The sequence below is a fragment of the Haemaphysalis longicornis genome, unplaced genomic scaffold (assembly GCF_048455015.1).
Source record: "Haemaphysalis longicornis isolate Haplotype H1 unplaced genomic scaffold, Haemaphysalis longicornis Haplotype H1 scaffold_11, whole genome shotgun sequence".
NCBI classification, from domain to species: domain Eukaryota; kingdom Metazoa; phylum Arthropoda; class Arachnida; order Ixodida; family Ixodidae; genus Haemaphysalis; species Haemaphysalis longicornis.
The window spans coordinates 127068933-127091658 of record NW_027526214.1 but is presented as its reverse complement, the minus strand read 5'-3'; the positions used below and the strand labels follow the sequence as shown (position 1 = coordinate 127091658).

At 44.6% G+C, this 22726-nt stretch overlaps 1 pseudogene; it reads right to left on the bottom strand.

Moving 5' to 3' along the window:
• Positions 1-18484: 18484 nt before the first annotated feature.
• On the bottom strand, positions 18485-19463 carry LOC144160918 (uncharacterized; annotated as a pseudogene).
• Between the last annotated feature and the right edge of the window lie 3263 nt (positions 19464-22726).

Genomic DNA, 22726 nt, shown 5'->3' with positions numbered 1-22726 from the left:
ACAGGATGGTGCTTGAAAAGGGAACGGTCTGCTGGAGAATTTTTGTGTTGATGGCGTCAATTCCAGACGAGGTGGACACTTTAACATTTTTGATTAGTGACGTAATTCCTTCGATGGTGATATCTATGGGACTCATAAATCGATAGTCAACATCTGAAACCGATGGAATACTGGAGTAGTCTTCTTTCGTGAACATCTCGGAAAAGAAGTCGTTGAAAACGCGGGGGCATGCTTCTTGCGTTATCGGGGTGCCAGTGTCATTGCGAGGGGAAATGTGATCAGATGTGCTAGGAGGTGATATTGTTCTCCAGAATTTTTTAGGGTTGTGCGTCATTAAAGATTGTAGGTCATGTAACAAATACTTTTGCTTTGCTTTACGAACAGCACTGCAGTATGCTTTTTCTGAGGCTCTGTGGTTATTGGTTGCAGTGGCTGTTTTTGAACGTTTGGCGATTTTAAACAGACGCTTTTTCCTATTTCGAAGAGTGCGAAGTTTTTTGTTAAACCATGGCTTTGAAGAACTAACGCGGAAAGATATACGTGGGATATGAGTGTCAATTAGTTCCAATAACTTTGTCTTATACAAAGACCAGTTATCATTTACTGAACGATTGGAAAAATTATCAAGAAAAGAAGTGCAGAATTCTTCTAAGCCACGGTTTATGGAATCGTAGTCAGCTCTTTTGTAATCAAAAATTTGTTTGTGGATGGTGACACGTGCGGTAAAAGACGTAGTAATCGCGAACTCCAGAAGTTTGTGGTCGCTAAATCGGTCAGAGCAATAAATCTGGTTCACCGTATCGGGCGCTGAAGCAAATACCAGGTCTAATGTATTTGAGCCTCTTGTTGGCTCGTTCACTAATTGCTCTAGGGAGAAATCTAGTGTAAGTTCTATGAATTTACTTGTTTCGCTAGTTCTGGAAGTTAGGTTAGGCCAGTCAATATCCGGGAAATTAAAGTCGCCGACCAAGAGAATATTGGCCTTTGGAAATTTAGCGGTAATTTCAATGAGGTTATTGTGGAAATCGGAATTAAAAGTCTCAGGACAATCAGGTGGTCTATAACAGACACCAAAAATATATTGTGAAGATTTCGACGTAATACAAATCCACAGTAACTCTAGGGGAGTTGTTACATCTACAAGAAAAGAAGTAATATGCTTTTTTACAGCGAACGGGACACCTCCGCCCCTTCTGGTAGTCCTATCTTTCCGGTAAATAACAAAATTGCAGCAGTCTGGCAGTACTTCGTTGTTAGTAATATCAGGGTAGAGCCAGGTTTCAGTTAAGGCTAAAACGTCGCAGTTTGTGTTATCGAGATATGAGCACAGTTCTGTACGTTTTTGAAGAATACTGCGCATGTTAGAATAAGATACGGAAAGTTGGTGCTGCTTGGTTCTGTTGTACGGAGGTTCCGAAGGCTTTTTTAACCCGCATGATGCCCTCAGCTGTCGTGGCTATTTAGAAGATTGCGTTACGCTGTCACTTGTGGCATCATACACATAAATGTTATCTCCGATTAGTAGTTTGTTGCCGCGAAGTTTGTATGAAGCGTCTTGCCCTTTAGCGAATTCCATGAGCTTTTTCCTTGATAGCCGCGTTGCAAAACAAAAATCTTCGCGCACTGCAAAGTCTGTTCCCTTGAGTTTAAGTTCGTTTGCCAAGACAGCCTGCTTATCTTTGTGAAAAGCGAATTTAGCAATTATGGGTCTGCAGTTCTCAGGGTTGTAACGACCAAGCCGGTGAGCGCGTTCAATTTGGGATGGCTGAAGTGTTATTTCGAGATGTTGCGAACAGAAATTTATTATTTTGGCTTCAGATTGAGGCCATGTTTCGGAAGATGCGTCACCTATGCCGAAAAAGAGTAAATTATCACGTCGAAGCCTGTTCTCGGCGTCGTCGCATCGTGTAACTATGGCTTTCAGTTGGTCCGATATGCTTTTCGGGAGAGATTCAGCAGAGGCAGGCCCCGAGGGTGAGCCACTGCTATGCAATGCAGTAGTTTCCATTGATTGGATTCTTTGAGATAGTTGTTTTATTTCTGTATCAACTGATGCTTGCCACTGTGTAACGGACGTTTGCCACTGTTTAACTGCGCGAAGTTCAGTTCGAATATCGTCTTGACCAGACTCAATTCTTTGAACTGTTGCCAAAACCTTAGCTAACATATCATTGTTATCAAGGTGGGGAGGGTCCTTATGAGTACTGGTATTCGCGACAGGCATGTTATCCGGACCGGGATTTGATTCCACGTCGCCAGACAAAAGCAACAACAAGCTACTTATGCATTGGGGGATTCGTTTTTTACATCGTTCAAGCACACAAAGAGAGTGTCTGGGGCACGACACCACTAAAAGACAGCGATTTGACGATTTAACGCAGAAGCTGTTATTCAAATAACTAACCTGCAACAATACGAAGGGTGAGCGATCCATTCTTGCAGTGATGTCGTGCCCCAAGACTGACGCGGTCGCCGGCTGCTTATATTCGGCGGCGAGCACGCTGTTATCTGGGTGGGTGGAGCTATGTGGCCGTGGTTGCCAGCTGCCTTCCACGGTGGGCGAAAATAGCGGCGGCGTCCAGTAGTCGGGTGAAGTGGTTCGATTGTAGTGCCAGTCCGCCAGGAAATCCGTGACTGCCGGAGCATCTTGCAGGCAGAAGATAAGGGCCATCTGCAACAATACGAAGGGTGAGCGATCCATTCTTGCAGCGATCCATTCTTGCAGTGAATAAAGAGGAATTTTGTAGGCTCTCAATGTCAGGCTAAGGGGCTTAATCTAGACCTTTTTATGATTGATTGATTGATTTTAGGGTTTAACGCGCCGACGCAACGCAGGCGATGAGGCGCGCCGTAGTGGAGGGCTCCGGATTAATTTTGACCACCTGGGGATCTTTAACGTGCGCCGAAATCTCGTACACACGGGCGTTTTTGCTTTTCGCCTCCATCAGAAAAGCGGCCGCCGCGGCCGGGAATCGAACCCGCGACCTCGTGCTCAGCAGCGCAACGCCTTAGCCACTGAGCCACCGCGGCGGGTACCTTTTTATGAATCCACCCTGGTCACTCGATTGCAGTAAACCGATCGCAGTTGGCTGTTTCCTTTGCAAACAACTCGTTCACATGAGAAAAGGGGAGAATGGACCTTTAAGTCTCACGCTCCGCGACATCTCCCATCGCCAATATAAGTTGGACTGGCATTTTTTGACGTGCTGGAAAAACAATTTTTTGGCTTCAGAGGACCGTGGAATGCATTCTCGTGGTCCACGCGGACAGCGACAGCAGCAAAAGCCACATCCCCGCAAAGACTGAAGTCAAATGGGCGCAAGCGCGACCACGCGAGGTCACACTTTACCCGTCTACCGGCGCCTTTTACGGGACCCTGCAACACATTTTTCAGCTTTTTTTCGAAATCTTAAATGCTTGCAGAACGTAGTCAACCAACACATCTAGTACTTAGATTAGACGGTCGTCAAGTACCTCAGCAAGAAATTGCTCCCTATGCCCACCAGATATATTTTAAAAAATTTCCCGTAGGGGAACCCTTCCCGTAGGGGAACCCTGAGTAGTGTGCGAAGCAGCCATGGGGTCGAATCAAGTTCCCATTAGTTTTCAGTTTGATCGCGACGTTGCGGGAGGAAAATGAGGGGAGCGCAGCGTCATTTAACCGCGGACCTAAGTGGCGCCCCCAGCGGAGTATGCAGCGGCTATCGTCGCGTCTCTAACCCTAAGCTGCATCGCATTATCGCGCGCGGAGCCGCAGGTGTTGCCATTCGTTGCGCAATCTCGGAGAGGAGAGGAGCTTCAGAGAGGAGAGGAGGAAAGCCGGAGAGGAGAGGAGCGTCGGAGAAGAGAGGAGGAATGCCTAGCGTACTACCCAGGGTTCCCCTACGGGAAAATGACGACGGTTTCTCTCTCTTTGCCGGTCTTGGCGTTCTTCGACTGCTGGAATTACTTCATTACAGCGGTGTAGAGGGTATTGGCTGGCTGCCCTTCGGCTGCAGCAATGAACGCATTGGATTGCCACTTTTAAGAGAAGGCCACAAAAGCAAAGCAGAAATGGAAGGCGAATTTGCTGGGACGAGCAATTCACACAGTGCCGCACTGTGCGGGCTATGACTGCAGCTTTGGCGGTGCTTCCCGACGCGCAGCAAAAAATTACACCATCTTCCCGTGGGGAACCATGAGGAGGATGTGAAGCATCATGGGGGTTCCGTGTAGGTTTCATTGTATTGCCGCTATGTTGTTTCATTTATCGGAGCACGAATGGGAACGTAGTGTGAACCCCCATGTAAAGACACAGAAATGTAGAGACAGCGAAGAGACCGACACCCGCGTTACCTGAGCGAACACCTCCTGGTTCTCGTTTTTCTTTATTGCGTGCTCACGCTCCTACCCCGCTGCCCGCCCTCTTCGTCCTCTTCTCTGGTTGAGCTGCAAGGCGCGTGGCGCTTCCCGCCACAGCTTTCCCACGGGAAATTCAACATCCTCCTCTGAAGTTTTCAGTTCGTCGTTTCCGTTGACGTTCACCTTCGCGTGCCTTCGTTGTATAAGTAGCTTCTTGACGTAGTATGATTTAGTGAAGGACAAAAGGCGCGTACATAGCACATGCTCCCGTCTCGGTTTGTAGCGCAGCGGGAAGAGCGCCACGTACCTTCCGTTGCTGCCGGAAAGTCGTCGGTTCGAAACCGGGCGCCGCCTAGCTATTTCTTTTATTTATAGGGGACTGCGCGGACGTCAGGCCAAACGCTGACGGTCAAACGCCGAAGAGACGCGTTTGACCAAACGCGTCAGGCCACACGCTGAAGATCAGGCCAAACGCTGAAGAGACGCGCATGCGCAGTAGAGTCCGGACGGCGGACAGCAACAAGGGAGGGAGGGACATAGCCCCGATCATGAGATGCTTCGCATCAAAAAGTGAAAGCAATTATCGGAAGTGTTGCAGCGACCCTTCAACGAACGTTCACGCCGGCTTCGGGCAAATACTGCCGCTGTGCAAAGGCCCAGTGGCGTAAGCGGCACATCCGTTTGAGCAAGAAGGCTTGCTCACAAGAAACGTGCACGAACGTTAAGAACGAAGGTCAGAGACAACATTTTGATGGAGTCTTGGCGCTGTGTCGCAGTTGCATAGGTTGGAGAGACACCGGCGTCATTTCTCGGGCCAAGGGAGGACTACGGTGGCGTTGGAATCACATACTAATGGGATAAGACCTATTAATGCGCAACTGGATAGACACGGACCTATACCTACGACCCAGAGCTCGCATGCTGCAAAACGCGAGAACCCCGGGTTATAGTTTGTGCTTTAAGTTTGGGAGCTTTGTCTTCGCTGGGCACCTTCACACCCTACCGAGGCTGTTCGTCTCTCCCTTCTCCGCCTTTACACGGCACTCACGCCGAGAACGCCTTACTTTTACATCTCATTCCTTCATGCAAATCACTTTCTACTATCGCCGCCGTCGCTTATTCCTGTGCCCTTTCGCACGGCGTCCTTCCGCGCGCGCTCACGACAGCTTCCACCCTCCCTAACTTTAATTTCTTCTCTTTTCCTGCCCTCATCTTCGCGTATTTTCGTTTCCTTTCGTGTTTCTTTCTCCAAGCGGGCCAGATAAGGTGTCGGCACTTCTGGCCAGACAATTTCGGGCCCCTCTCCCCCACCGCTAAAATCACCCTGCTTGCTTGCAACGTGGCAGAGACGTGTGTGCACCGGGCGAGCGGTCAAAATGGACCCAAGTTGTACATCTCGACGACAACCGATCAGACTTTTGACCGAGAGAAGTTTTAGCTTCCTAATTGGGCTGAAAACCATCTCTTTCGACAAAAGAGGTCTATGGAGCCTTGTGTACCTCGGAGATAAATACACTAAGAGACGGATGACACTACGGATTGCCCACGATGTCGGAGCTGTCGCGTCTTCAGATACCAGCGTATACAAAGAATTCGCCTTGGCTCTAATGTTGGTAGCAGTCGACGGCTACTCTACCAGTGAGGCGAATGAGAGGATCAACGGGAGCTTTTCTCTGGTTTGCCTAGTACATTATTTACTCCCTCTCGGTTCGTACTGCCCGTCGTCATCTGGTTGCTTTCGCCGGGCAGAAGTCAGAAAAGTTCCACATACGCTTCAAAACTGTGCACATGAGCACGAAACGGTACATTTTTGGCCACGAATCACAATCAGTCATAGAAATCCAATGGCGATCACCGCGCCCGCAGACTAAACCGCACCACTGCGAATCCTATCGCGAAATGAATTTTCTTTTTCTGTTAACTTTACTAATATTCGCAGTCTTATACCGAAGCGCCAGCTCGTGTCTAACGTTGTGGCGCCATCCAACAGCAATATTTTAGTATTAACAGGAACTTCGCTAAGCGATGAGGTTACTGACGCCGAAGTGCTCTCAGATTTACCACATTTTCAGTGATTTCGCATCGACCGGAAACGCGGCCGTGGAGGTGGTGTGCTGATCGCTGTTGGCCCAGAAATACCATTTTCTGTTGTCGACGTAAAATCTGACCTTGAAATTTTATGGCTCATTTGCCACGCTTCCCCTCAAACATTCCTACTCGGGGTGTGCTACAGGCTACGGAACACAAATACAGGTTTTTCACGTGATTTAAACACTATAATGAGCACATTCACGACCGCCTACGCTAATGCTCACATCTCACTTTTGGTTACTTTAATTTTCTGAAAATTGATTGGGATAATGATTGGGATAATGCTACACCCTCGTCGGCATACGATGACGAAGCGAGATATTTTATACATGTTTGTTTGAATTTTAACGTTGCTCAACTGGTGTCAGAGCCAACACGCATAGCAGGTGGTTGTGCTAACATCCTAGATTTAATACTAACCGACCATTAAGATTCCATATCGTCAATTTCATACCTACCCGAAATTAGTTAGCACAGTGTAATACATGTAGATTTTTGCTTCCCTCGTGAGCGACGCGAGAAACTCAAGAAAACAATTACCGTATGCTATAAAGGTAATTATGAAGCCATAAACAACAAGCTCAAAAACTTTTTTCCAGTCTTGAAAAATACCTTTCATACCCGATCTGCGGACAGTAACTGGAGATTTTTAAAGGTAAGATCAGTGAATTAACTGGCAAATTTATCCACATAGTCTCACGCCGTAGCACGCCACAGAAACCATGTTTTACAAACAAACCGGAGAGATTAGCGAAAAGAAAAAAAGCGCCTTTTTCGCAAAGCAAAATCACAAGAAACACCGGACGCTTGGGCGAAATACAACACAGCCGCAAAAGAATATACCACCGCTATTTGTAACGCGAAATACACGTTTTTGAACAAGGATTTTCCAGGCATGCTAACCTATAACACACGAAAATTCTGGCAAATCGTTAACCCTCGCTCTACCAACACCATCCACCTTACTAATGAATCCGGTCAAGTGCTTTCAGATAATAAATGCGCCGATGCTTTTAACACCGCGTTCTCATCGGTATTTACTAATAAATCTGGCGTGCCTTCCCCATCCTGCCGCGGTGCTGTTGTCATCCAGTATGTGTTCAATTGGTTTTTGCGCTGACGACATTTCATGTGTTACTCGAAATATGAAATTGTCCTCATGAGGTGGCGTCGATGATATTCACTCAAAAGTGTTAAAAAACATTCATGACACCATCGCCCCATTTCTGTGCTTGATGTATGCGCAGTCGCTCTCCACAAGCATTCTTCCAGATGATTGGAAGAGGGGCAAGGTCGTTCTTATCTATAAATGGCGTAATAAAAACTGTCCATCGAACTACCGTGCCATTTGTTTAACAAGCGTCCCGAACAAAATCATGGAACATGTCGTCTACGCTCAGATTGTTAACTTTCTAGATTCTAACAACTTTCACCCCAGCCAGCAAGGTTTTAGGAAAGGATTCTCTTGCGAAGCACAACGCGCAATATTTCATCGCGACCTGCATGCTAACCTTGGCAACAACTTACAAATTGACGCAATCTTTCCTCATTACGCAAGTGCATTTGACACAGTATCCCACCAAAGACTAATGCTCACATCAGCCAAGTTAAACTTAGACCCAAATGTGCTCAATTGGATCGAAACATTTCTAATTTACAGTTCTCAATTCGTGCATGTCAATAACAAATCTTCCGGGTATCTCAAACTAACATCAGGTGTACCTCAAGGTTCGGTTCTTGGACCCCTCTTGTTTCTAATACATATTAACGACTTACCCCCCCAGCGTATCCTGCAAAATTCGCATGTTTGCAGATGACTGTGTAATCTATCGAACAGTAACTAACACTCGCGACCAAACTCTTCTCCTGAAAGACCTTAACCACATTCAAGAATGGTGCGATTATTGGCTTCTGTCTCTTAATCCGAACAAATGCAAACTTGTTTCATTTTCCAGCCGTAAAAATCCTTTCGTTTTTTTTATATGATATTGCCGCGAACCATATACGGGTTTGTTTTTAATGCCCGGCCGCGCCCGGATCTGCTAACTGTGTACCATGCGAATAGCGTGTTCCATTCTTTATTTTTATGCCGCACGGGCTATCTCATTCAGATAAGCAGAGTGTTTCGCCCTAACGCCGCTAGCCCAGAATGATCTTCTGTGATCTACAATGTTCTGGATGTGAATCGACGATTCCATAAACTCTCGCGCCGAAAGATAAAAGCCTGCAGGCGCCGCGGCATTCGATTCTGCGACGCTCGCCGACGCAAGTCACTTTGTTGACCGCTGCTTCGCCGCCTCTATATTCTTTTGAGCTGTTAGGGGAGCACAAGTTCGCTCCAATAAACTTCTTTCTCCTTCCAGACAACGGCGTCGTCCTTGGCTTCGTGACAATATCGTGAACGTCCCGGTAGAGTCACAATCATCCTTCAAGTATCTAGTTGTCACATTGTCTTGTGATCTTACTTGGAATGCGCATATTACTAATGTCATTTCATCGGCAAATAAAACACTGGGCTTCTTGAAGCGTCACCTCCGTCATGCACGCCAACATGTTACGTTCCTGGCATATTAGTCCCTCATCAGGTCGAAGCTCGAATATGCCTCCCCCATATGAAACCCACCCCTAATATAACTCATTAACGACCTCGAATCTTTTCAAAATCGCGCCGTGTGATTTATTCACTCCCTGAGGTCGTACCACATCAGCGCTTCGGCTTTGAAAGCGCAATCCGGTTTATCACCACTGTCTGTTCGCCGCCGTGTCGCCACCCTTTCCCTCTTTCATAAAGTTTTTTCATTCTTCCCTTAAGGCAGCTCCTTACATCCTCCCCCGGCATAAATTTCACACCTTACAAGTCATCCACTTCAAGTGTCCCCATATCACAACAGAACTATCACTTTTTCTGCCTCTTTTTTTCCCCGCGCAGCCAATGATTGGAACGACCTTCCCTGCTCCATTGTTTAAACCACCTCCCCATCATCCTTCATAGCAAATGCTACGAATTACCTGTGTTTCGAAAATTAATGTGTTCAAATGTTTTCTTATCCTGTGTATGCACCCTAAATGAAATCAAATCAGTTTATTTTCCAGAAGTGGATGGTTCCTCGGGTAAAAGCCACTTTTGCAGCTTGACAGAGCCCGAGGAACCAGTACACCAGACAACGGTATGCTATTTGTTTGCATGTTACACGGAAACAAGACAAAATACATTCCATGATAACTGAAAGAAAAAAAAGTCGCCACGTGTTCTATGTTTGCGAAAATAAAAATAAAAATTGTGCAATTTGTTCGTCTTTTGTTGGGTATTGCACATAAAATTACATTTGCACACCTAAATACATATATTTGTAGGCATATTTACAATATATTCATATATACCGATAATATATCCCATTAAATGTAAGCACATTATACATGCACATACGGCAACAAGCAAGAGAGAAAAATAAGGAATACTACAAACAGCAAGTAATGTAAGAGTACAAGATGAAACAAAAATAAAAACCGAAATAATATTTCTATCATAACGGAACTGTGCACAAGATAAGAATACGCTTTGCACGCGTAATATAAGCATAGCGATTAACTCACATTATAATCACCTCGTGTTCAGACCCTTGAAAAAAATGAAAGATGTTAATCGCAACAAGTAATCATTCTTGTAACAGCACTAAATGATTTCACAGCTCCTTGGGATTCATTCCGCCTGTGTTTTTGTGCTGATTCAGCAATGTTGGAATGCTGAAATATATGATAATGACTGTAGTTTATAGTTTGTGCGAAATGAAGCTACAGCCCATAAAGTTGGAGTTTGTGTATTAACATTGGTGTAGTGACTTTTCAATCCAGCTGATTGTTTTAGAAAGTTTGCAATAACAGGTGAAGCGTGATACATTGTATCTAAAAGCTGGAATTTGTGCATGTTATCAAATCGAGCAATATTGTATTTAACAAAGGCTTCTTTTGTTGTTTGCATTCGGTCGATGTTATTGACGAGACGAAAATTTTCTTTTGAAGGATAGTAAATCTATGTATGTTGGACGTGGTTGTGGTTTAACCACCTGCCCATCATCCTTCATAGAAAATTACCTATGTCCCCCATTCTGGGCTGCAGTTCGTTAAACGTGAATGAAATAATGCATAATATATTCGTAGTTTTGCCTGCAGTGGGATTGGGGAACAAAAACAAAATAAACTTCATTTACCTGAGCTAGTTTCTTGCATATATAGTCAATATGGGTGCCCCAGCTTATATTTGATGAAAAGTGAACGCCAAGTATTTTATGTTCCTGGACTATTTCAACAAGTTGATTTTCAAGATAAATGCTATTTTTTAGACTAACGTTTTTATTTCGTGCACGAAAAATGACACCCTTAGACTTGCTAGAGCTCAATTTCATATCGTTTGACTGGGCCCATCTTGATAATTTTGAAAGAACTTCGTTGCAAATAATAATTATATCATCAAATTTGGTGCCAGACAGAAGCAGAGTAATATCATCCGCACACATAACAAGGTGTACTTTGGGATCTATCTCAGCCACATCATTTATGAAAACATTAAATAAAAGTGGACCTAAAATACGTCCCTGAGGCACACCTCAATTCAAGAACAAGAAATAGGATTTGTGGTCATGAACACATACACACTGGCTCCTGTTTCTTAGGTAACTATCAAATAATGATAATGCTGAGCCACGAATGCCTATATTCGAAAGCTTGTTAAGACGATATCGTGATTGATGCAGTCAAAAGTTTTCCTCAGATCAATGTACACCTATAGTATAAAGATTATTTTGTACATTTTCTAGAACATTCTCCTTTATGGTAAGTAACGCCGTTTCTGTACTTTTACCTTTCCTAAAGCCAAACTGAAAATCTGCGAAGGTGTTATTTTTCTCTAAAAATGTAGTTACGCGGGCGGAAATAATTTTTTTCTAGTCCTCTGGAAAAGACAGGAAGTATAGATATTGGCCGGTAGTTGCAGGCAACATTTTTATTCCCACTTTTGTAAATTACAGAAACCTTGGCTCTTTATATTACTGGGAAATATTCCTGTTTCTAGAACTAAATTAAAGATGTGAGCCAGTACCCTGGAAATCGAAGAGAGCACATATTTAATTGGCTTTATTTGCAGGCGATCAACATCAGTAGCTGTACTATTTCAGATGTTCATAAACGTACTATCAGTTTCATCAGTTGGAGCCAAGAAAATACTCTGAACCGGTCCGGATCGTTTATTCCTAATATTCAAGATATTTGCACTGGGCCTCAGAATATTTACAATATAATCATTAAAGTGGTTCGGCAGGGATTTTTCCGTCAATTCGACAGAGTCGTGAGTCATAGCGCTGGGGTAGGAGGAAGTGCAATTTCGACCTAAAATTTTATTGATAACGTTCCAAGCAGAAACTGAGCGCTTTTGACAGGCGTCAGAAGACAAGTTTTGATGGTACCTTGCTTTGGCGAGCCTAAATTTTTATTTATGTTATTTTGCAATTTTTCGAATTCGTTTAGGGTTACTTCTGATTGTGTACGTTGAAAGGAATGATATTGTGATGAACTCAGGGTTCGGTGGTGGGAACCACGAGACGTATACGCAAGATCAATGACGACAGAGGCCACAGCACGAAGGTGAAGCGGGTAGAGGCAATATATTGCAGAGAGCGGACACACGGGGGTATGCAGAAGGCGATGGAAAAACAAGAACAAAATTGAAAAATAAAGGAATGAAATGCAAAGGGAGAGGAAACCACAAATAAGTCCTTCCCTGTCGCAGTTTCTTGGCGATTCGTGAGAGAAAGCACATGCGTGAAGAAAACCACAACAGCCTCACTGATGCAGTCCGTTATGACTCGGTCGCGAGTGGCTCGATGGCTCCAGGCTGACCGGAACTCCGGAACGGAAGGCGAAGAGACAGGCGCAGCGAAAACGGCAGGAGAGGGATCCCGGCGCTGTCGCCCGGTGCAGTAGCGGATCCGGCTGGTGACCAGGAGGTACCTGGCGATGTCCCGGTGCGGTAGCACGGGCGCCGTCGATGGGTGTCTTCGCAGCTGATGCAGGCGCACCCCGAACGCTCGTCCGCCCAAGAGCCCGGTCGCGTTCCTCCTCCTCTTCCTCGTCTCTGGAGGCGCATACCCATTAGCGGGTGATTGGCCTCCTCTCCTTCCACTGTTTTCTTTTCTGCGCCTGTTTTCTCCCTGGAGCTCATCACAGATATAGACATTTCTTATGTTTGACCATCTTCAGATGTTCAAATGACACCCAGGGTTTTCTGACTTATGTGAACGTCTTACAGATTTAAGAGGGAAACATTTCTCATACAGACGCAAAACAACTTCCAAAAACTACTGTATGCATCATCCGCGGTCGTTTTTTCCAAAACCGCAGACCAATCGTGCCTCTCAACTTCCAGTTTGAATAGTGCCAAGCCTAGCTCTGTGATTGGCTGAAAAGTGAAGCCATCGCCTAACTCATTGTTTTTTAAATGTCTATGTTGTATATACAAAAGATCGGACAATGATCCCTGATGTCGCAAGAGAGGGTTCTGACTCTGAGAATCTTGGTTTCCACATTTGTAAGGAAAAGGTAAATTACAGATAAAGTAGTACTCGTTATTCAAATCAAATCAAATCAAATCTTTATTTTCCTCTTGAGAAAGAAAGGGAGGAATAGGGAAAAAGCTGCACATTTGCAGATTGCCGGAGCCCAAGACCCCCCATTTTATTTTCTCCGGTACGGTTTTGTAATATACAATAGTTATCACGTAGCGTCACGAGTACACACAATTTTCCAGAAGCAAGTATTTTCCAACTTGGAATAAGAACGCAAAAAGTGGAAGTTTGATGAATTTGAAGTAATACAAATGGTAAATAAGAGATTTTCGAAGAAACTATGGGCAATGCAATACAAACACGCATACATATACATATTCACATTTATACATGCATATACACATACATATGTATAATTAGAAAATATAATAAAGGAGAAAAGTATGTTTACCACAGCTCAAAAAATTAGGTCAGCATATGTGTTAGGTACTAAATCATGGGCATTTAACACACATAATGTATCGTCACTTCACACGTTTCGTTGAATATAAATTGAAGAGGCATAGGAAGACAAATAACAAGGAAAAAGTACAACAAAACTCGAACAAGAAAATACAGTGCATTAGGTATTGTGAGATAAGTAAATAGAAAGAAAATGCGTAAGTAGCGAACGAGTCGACAGCGTGGAAATATCAATATCCAATGACGAAAGGTTATTTAGAAGCAGTGCAATATTATAAGATAATAACTGCAATCCGTAGGATGTGCGACAAAAACTTTGAATCCATGGGTATTGTTCTAGAGTATTGTATTCATATTTGCATTCGACAAGATTAAATAAATTTGTGAACTGCTTATTTCGCGTACGAATACATGTACGATGCGTACAGGCGAGACGAAATTGGTAAAAATATTCTATTGGCAATATTGTACGAGCGGAATAAATAGAGTATGAGAATTGTAGTGGCATTAACAATAATTCGTATCACTCATTTTTGTTTGTTTGTTTGTTTTGTTTGTTTGTTATGTTTGTTTTGGATGTAGTTGCCCAGACTAAATGACAGTAATGGAGCGTGGGTAAAAAAAGTCCATTGTACAAAACTCGTTTTACGGCCAAAGAAAAAACGTGGCTATTCCGATTTAACATTCACGTAACTCCATTTAATTTGCTGCATACGTGTTCAACGTGCAAATCCCATGTTAAATTTTCAGAAAAAATAACGCCAAGGGTTTTAACATGATCAACAATTTCAATATAATTTGTGTTTAAATATATCTGTGATCAATCAATCAATCAATCAATCAGTCAATCAATCAAGAGCTTTATTATCACAAGACAGGAAAAAGGTTTACAGACTATTTGGACCGATAGCCAGGAGGCTAGTTTCCGGTCCAATACAAAAATACACGTACAAATGAGTCGCAGGTATCCACCAAGTTTCGAAGATAAAGAAAATGAAGAAAACAGGCAAAGAATAAATGAAACACAAAACAGTATAAACATCCACCATAATCACAATCGCATCATTAAACTACATTCTGTTTATCCAAATAAAACATCTTGCAAGACAATTTGAAGTTCCTCGCAGTTTTCACTTGAATAGGTACATCGTTCCACACTTTGGCACCGTAGAATTCAATAAGCCTTTCGCCATAAACGTTATGACACATTGGCAAGTTGAAGTTGGCGTTGGATGCTTGCCTAGTGCTCCGAACAGGGATAGAAAAACGTGCTAAGCGTACAGGAAAGTTATGGTTTATAATTGTGTTTACTAAAAGAGATATTTTGTATTCCCGAATAGTTGAAAAAGAAAGTACACGAAATTCCTTAAAAATTGTATTGACAGGACGGTTGAATGCAGAAAATGATATTATTCTTAGTGCTCGTCGTTGTAATCGATATAACGGCGTAAAATATGTTTCATAGGTAAGCCCCCAGGCTTCCGTACAATAAATAATGTGGCACTGAAATAAAGTGAAGTACAGTCGAACACGGATATATCGGACTCCAAGGGGATGGCAAAATAGTTCGATATATGAAAAATTCGATATAAAAATATGGGCTCTGAGACGTTACCTATGGTGGACGATCACTTACCGATTAAAAAATGGCAACTAATTCCGCACTCACGACGAAAGAGCAGGGTTTATTTGCGTGAAAAAAATTACTGATCTTGCCCTGCTTCTTCGTCCTGGAAATGAAATTGAAGACGCTGGTCTTGATGTTCTCGAGGCTGTCCAGGTACGACAGCCCAGTTCCTTCCATGTCGGCGCAACAACGGCGAATCAAGCTGAACGCAGCCGCCACTTCACCGGCGGAGTACGATCGTGTAGCCGTATCCTCGTCAGGACGATCTCCGCCACTCGAGATTGTCCTGAGTACCTGGGTTCCTGCGACCGCAGCTACGATACCCTCGTCACCGAGGCTCGCAACAGCCTGAACATTGTTGTCAGCGTCCACAAAGTCATCGGCAGACACTCCGGCTGGAACAGCAGCCGGGAAAAGGGGCGGCAACTCGCGAAACATGTCGACCTTGCTCTCGTAGTCGTCGTTGCCGTCTTCGCAAGCTTCGGAAAGTTCGGCCGTCACGAAGCCTGCCTTCCGGAAGCAGTTTTCCAAAAACAACGCACCTCTGAGAGAAACAGCGGTCTACGAAAGGTGCGGGACAACTCGCAAAGCAACAACAGCAGCAAAATGCAAAATGAGGAGGAGGCCGCCAGCGCCTCCGTTCCTGCTCTTCCCTTTCCCGGGGTGATGTCGGGGGAAGACAGACCCAGAAAGAGAGTAAAAAAATCTTTCTGGCAACCCGGGAACATACGCAGCCGAAAAATAAAGAGCTGTTCCTCAATTCAGAGAACGTGAGCAGTTGGAGCGCAGTCAGGGCATCTCTAACTCGCACTGTCACATTTTCCAAGCGTTTCGCGCTTCTGTCCCTGTCGCGTTTTGGCGAAGGCGCGATGTCGCACGCTAAGTGACTGCGGACATTGGGTGGGCTGTGACCGCTGAAGAGCACCTTCCAGCTCGCGCGGCGTTCGATATACCAAATGTCGGGAAAAATACCGTTCGATATAAACGTACCAATTCCTATACTTTTACACAGAATTTTCAAGGGGATAATTTTTAAGTTCGATATAGACGATAATTCGATATACCCGTGTTCGATATATCCGTGTTCGACTGTATAAAGATCGTAACATACTACATGGGAAGAAAGACCGCGCTTTGGTTAACGTGAAACAACTAAACGCAAGTTTTTTACACACCTTTTGTATTTGTTCTTTCCAATGTAGGTGTGAATCAAAGACAACACCCAGATATTTGAAGGAAGTTACATTCTCAATTGGTTTGTCGTTTATATACGCACTAAAAGAACTATTATCAATTACTTTTCTCCTCGAGTGAAAGATGACACATTTAGTTTTGTCGGTGTTTATGGTTAACTTACTTTTCAAAAACCATGAGTAGATACTGTCCATTTCAGCTAGTATGGTATCTTGCATTTCAGATAGAGAATCACCGCAAAATATAATTGCGGTGTCATCCGCATACATTAGTATTTTGGAGTTCTGTATTGCGAGTGGGAGATCATTTACATACAAGGAAAATAAAATAGGACCTAAAACTGATCCTTGCGGAACACCACATGTTAAGTCACAGTATGAAGAATGGTGATTATCGATTACCACTTTCTGTTTTCTAGATGAAAGATAGCTCACAAAGAATTTAAGGGAGTTGCCAATTATACCATATTTTTCCAGTTTATTTATTAGAATTGAATGATTAACCGAGTCAAAAGCTTTCTTAATGTCCAAAAACACTCCTATTGCCAACTGATTTTTGTGAAGAGCGCTGTTTATAACTTGAGCAAGTGTTACAACGGCCGAGGACGTAGTCCTGTTGGGAACAAACCCATGCTGCTGCGGGCAAATTACGTGATTTTCCTGGAGATATTTTTAAGCTGTATAGATATTAATTTCTCGAAAATGGTATTAATTACGCTTAACACAGATATTGGTCTGTAACTATTTGGATTGTTCGGATCTCCAGTCTTATAAACTGGAACAACTCGTGCAATTTTAAGTACATTTGGATAAGAACCGGAGTTAATTGCATGATTAATTATATGATGAAGGGGAACCGACAGAATGTCAATGTTTTGTTTCACTACTTTCGCTTGTATTGCGTCATAACCGACAGCTTTATTCTCCGATAGCTGGTTTACGATATTTATTATATCTCCCTGCGTTACTGTATTAATATTGAAAACATTATTGGTCATTGGAAAATCTTCAGCTTCGTCTGCGATAGGTCCGTTGCTAGCAATTTTACCTATGTTGGTGAAATAGGTATTGAAATAATTACAGACATCAGTAGAGGGGTTGTCGGGTACAACAGTATCTTTCCGGCTCGTTCCGATAACATCATTTACAATTCTCCAGACCTTCCTATTATCACCCCCTTGACGAGCGATAAGATCTGTGTAATATTGTTTTTTTGACTTCCTCATCATTGCGACCGACTTATTCCGGTAATACTTAAATTGACTATGGTAGTAGTCATTTGTTTTATTATTCTTCCATCTTCGGTAATATGAATCCTTTTTTTTTGAGCACGTCAAGTATAGCAGTACTCAACCAAGGACAAATTGCTTGTTGGTAATTATGTCGGGAACACTGACGCGTTGATTGTTCAATTGCCCTTGTAATGCTTTGCACAAAGGTTTCACATTCTATCTGTACGTCCTCATCATACATGTCTTCAAAAGAGACAGAATTCAGTAACGTTCTTACGAGATCATAATCTACTCGAGTTTTCCGTTTCACGGGAACATCAGACACGGAATTCTGGTATTTTGGGGGCAAAAACACAAACGTTGGGCAGTGGTCAGCGATAGCAACATCCCATACACCAGCAGATACATTCATATCAATGTTGCATAGTATGTGATCAATTAAAGTGGCCGAGTTATTGGTTATTCGTGTAGGTTCTGCGATAACATTTTGGACGTGAAATGAAGGTAGCAAATATGTATAATCGGGGCAATCATCCTTTGACAAATCAATATTAAAATCACCACAAATAATTAAAGAATCATTCGATGTTGTAGTAGATAACAAAATACTTTCCATGGCCGAAATGAAATCGCTTTTGCTTGAGTTTGGAGGACGGTAGATAACACCGACAGTGATACCGCCTTTGATGCGAACAAAAAGGGATTCAATTGCGTCTTTAGTAAACGTGCATTCGTTGAGATAGTAGCTATCTACATTCCGTCTTAGAAACAGCGCTACGCCCCCTCCACGTGCCGAACATTTTCTAGGTTGGGAATGCATATAGTAACCGGGAATTTCTGCTGTCTCGCCCTCTCTAAGCCAAGTTTCCGTAACCGCGATTATATCGAAGCTGAACGTAAATTTAGACACATAAGCAATCAACGTGTCCAAATTCTTTCGTATGCTACGTACGCTACAGTGCAAAACGGTCAGATAACCATGCTCAAGTCGCATATGTTCAATTTGAGCTGTGGTGTAAGCCATATTCCGACTTTCACTTCGTATCAGTTGAATGGTTCTTATACCACTTGAGCAAGATCATCCATGCATGAAATGTGAACGGCCCTGGAGTTATCCGTTCTGCGCATCAGGATTTTTCCATCTGCCACCCACGTGAACTTCCAATTTTTATCGCGTTTTGCCTTCAGAGCACATCCTAGAAGAACCTTTTTTGCGGGACAGAGATGCTCATTTATATATATTGGTTCTGTTCCAGGGAGACCCAAGTTGGATGTGTTCAACCGTAATTTTTTTGCTTCCTTTAGTATTTTGTCCCTTGCTGAACGTGATGTAAATTTGACAATGATGTTGGATTTAGTTTTATCTTTGGTAGGCACACGATGAACAACATCAATATCCGATTCTTTGACCGGAACCTTGAGACAGGCGGAGATGGCCTGTAGTTGTGGCCAGAAGATCCTCATTCTGAACTTCCGGTATTCCCTTTATCTCCAGGTTTTCCCGGCGGCTGTATTGCTGCAGATCAATGAGCTCCTTCTTCGTTTCGTTCAGCTCTTTCATGAGGCGGCTGGTTTCTATCCTCACCGCCTGCTGTTCTGCCCTAGCATCAGCAAGTTCTTTCCTGACGTCTGTAATTTCGGTTTTGAATTCCTCAAACATCTTGTTGATGAAATCCATGCCTTTTTTCACAGCGCCAAGTTCAGTTTCAAAAACCTTAGTAAGATCTGCTTTTAATTCGCCCTGACCTTTTTGAAACTTCTCAGCCATGTCCGCGAGTGCCTTACAAAGCTCTTTAATCGTGGAGGGTTGTCTGTCGCCCATTTCTAGCACACACTTGGAGCAGTCCAGTAGCCAATGTATAACTTAATGGCTGCGATAGCCTTTGCACGTACCTGCGAAAAAAATGCAGTGGTTTTAGTAGCGATTCCGCCCAGCGGCTGCCTGGACTGCTCCGATGTGATGGCCCTTCCTGGTCAGCAAGCTCTTATGTAGCCGTTCATGCCGTAACGTCCGTGTCTCTCTGGCTGCGCAGGCGCTGTCGTCGCTCGGATGCCGATTTCTCTGCCGCCGGCACGTTTGCGATGCTACGATGAAGGGGCCATGACTGTTCAAAGGCTGCGCCGCTGAAGATTCCGGCTGCGAAAAAAATGCAGTGGTTTTAGCAGCAATTCCGCCCAGCGGCTGCCTGGACTGCTCCGATGTGATCTTATGTTTAAGGATGTATTCTTTGCTCGGTACAATATTGCCTGCGTTTTTTTGGTATTTATTTTTAAAAAGTTTTCTTCACCCCATTTAGAGATCCGCTCTAGGATTTTATTTGCCCTGTATATTAAGCTATCCTGATGTACCCCACGCAACAGTATTGATGTGTCATCGGCATAGCCTATCCAAAGGGTGTCATCTAAAGGTTGAAAAATCTCGTTTAGATATTTAAGGAACAGAAGAGGGCCAAGAGTGCTCCCCTGAGGTACACCAGTGGTTACTCGTTTCTTGTCAGATTGTATACCTTGGTGGCTTACATACTGGCATCGATATTGTAACATGGCGGCAGATGACATGAACCATGAGGCGATGAAGCGATGTATTTACAAGACTATTTACAGGCAGCCATAACCAAGCACGGCTTGGCTGCGCCTGCGCACACCACTCTTCGTCGTCAACATCCTTGGTGGTGGGCCATGGCGCCACGGCGATTGTCCGCCAAGTCCCGTGACAATATTTTAAATAGGACTCAAGAAGTTCATTTGCCTTTCCACGTACGCCATATTGGTCGAATTTGTATAGTAGTATTTTATGATTCACGCAATCGAATGCTTTAGAGAAATCAATGTACAACCCCAGTACGACAGCCCTTCATTCAAATGCATCTAAAATGTACTCTTTTTTTCTTAGCAGTGCTATTTCAGTAGATTTGCCTTCTCGAAAACCGTATTGATCAGTGGAAAGAAGCGAATGCTTCGGCAAAAACTCGCTCAAACGAGAATGTATTATTTTTTCGAAGCCTTTGGACAGTATGGGCAAAATAGATATTGGTCTAAAGTTACTAGTGTTATTTATATCACCGCCTTTATATATTGCTATAACTTTTGCTATTTGCATTTCAGAAGGAAAACAGCCAGTTTCTAGAGCTAAATTGTACAATATTTTCAGAATCGGAGCTAGAATATCAATAACATATTGTTACACAAAATGTCAGGACTGCTTCACTGTACGGGCAAATCCTCCCCGCCAGCTGCACGGCCGATGAAGAAGGGAACGAAGCGCTCTCTGAAGGAGTGTCTGCTCGGCCTTCTTCTTTACAAGAATCACCGGTGCTGCCCACGGACTGGCTGATTCCTGCACAACACCCTTTTGCAGCATTTCGTTGACCTGGTCGGCAATAATCCTTCTCTCGCTCGGAGAAACCCGGTAAGGCTTCTGTCGCACTGGCCGGGAGGTTCCGGTATCGATGGTGTGTCGCGAGCGGCACGACGGAATGTCGATCTTGGCGTCTCTTTGCGAGAAGTCAAACACCGATGCATGTCTGCAGAGTACACGAGCTAGTGCCTCCCTCTCGGTAGAAGAAAGACCCTTGTTTATCATTTGCAGGAATGGTCCGTCGAGGGTAGCCGAGCTCCCACCAGAATCACAATTTTCTTCGGTCACCGCTGCCAGGGATACTCTCACATCTTTTTCAAACGCCGCTAGTTTCATTCCTCGCGGCAAAACAGTACCAGCCGCTGAGCAGTTAACGGCCCATAGAAGACTGCGCCTACCGTTTACCGAAATCAAACAATGCGGTAACAAAACATCTTTCTTGATGCAGTTTGATGCAATGGGCTCAGCTATAGCGCAAAAGGTAGGCTCACCAGCACCGCGGGCCAATACGGGAACAAGAGACGCTGAGCGGGCGGGCAGAAGCGTGTCTTCGGATACAACCAGAACGCGTTCTTCGCAGAGAGAAGGCTCCTCCGCGAGTGCTGAATGGAACATGCTGTTTATGGAGAGCTCGCCCGTCGCACAGTCCACCATAGCGCCACATTCACGGAGGAAGTCGATACCGAGAATCACATCATGTGTGGACCTCGGAAGCACTGCAAATTCAGCCTGTAAGTGTTTGCCGGCTAGGAAAACGTCAACCGCACAAATACCGATGGGGCATAATGACTCGCCCCCAGCACCTCGAAATATGGCACCACGGTCCCAGCTGAACATCACTTTAGGCCCAATACGCTCCTTAAAAACCCTACTCATAACGGAAACTGTTGCTCCAGTGTCAACTAAAGCCACGCCTGTACACCATCAATAAACACTTCCACTTTGTTCTTGACCATAAAGACGGGCAGAGGTATGTTTCCTAGAGACTGTGCGGCGACCTCACCCCCATCGGCCGCGCCGGCTAGTTTCCCGGCGGCGGTGACAAGGGGCGCCGCCGAGGCGACGGGGATTGGCGTTGGCGTAGGGGCGGTGGCGTCAAACTCCTGTCGGAGGCGGGAGATCCGTTGCGGGGACCATTAAGATGCTGATTGTTGCCAGTGGGTGGAAATGGTGGCGACCAACGGTTAGGGTTATAATTACTACCCCTAGGTCAGGTAAACCGCGGGCCCGCGATTGATCCAGGGCTGCGACGGCGGCAAAACCGCGAGATATGACCGGCGACCCCACATCGGTAACAAACAGGTGGCTCGCGAGGAGAGTCGAACCGCCCGGACGGGAATTGGCGACTGGAAGGGCTTGTACGCCGACAGTCGTCCGGGTGGTAGGCGTCCTGTGGACGATGGAAACGGCCTCGTGATTGATAGTAGCGATCTCGTGTCGGGCTAGTATACATGTCACCTCGCCGGTCGTCAACGAAGTCGGCCACGTTGACAGATGGTCGTAACGATTCCACGTGCCTCGGAGGTGCCTCGTGCCGTAAGTCGCTGTTGTGAGATGGGGTCCAGGGACGGGCAACGTCACTGTGTCGGAGCAGCTCTTCACGGACTATTTGCCGTATGGTCGACGCAAGGTCGACAGACGAGTTGACGTCCACGCTGGCGACCGTTGTGACGTTGGGTAGTCGACCAAACTTTGGCGTTATCCGACGCATCTTCAGCGCTTCAAACCTGCGACAGTGTTGGATTACGTCAGAGATGGTGTTCAGGTTGTCCTTACTGATGAGAAAATTAAAAACGTCTTCCGCAATGCCCTTAAGTATATGCCCAACTCTGTCGTCCTCCGGCATCCTAGCGTCGACGACCCGG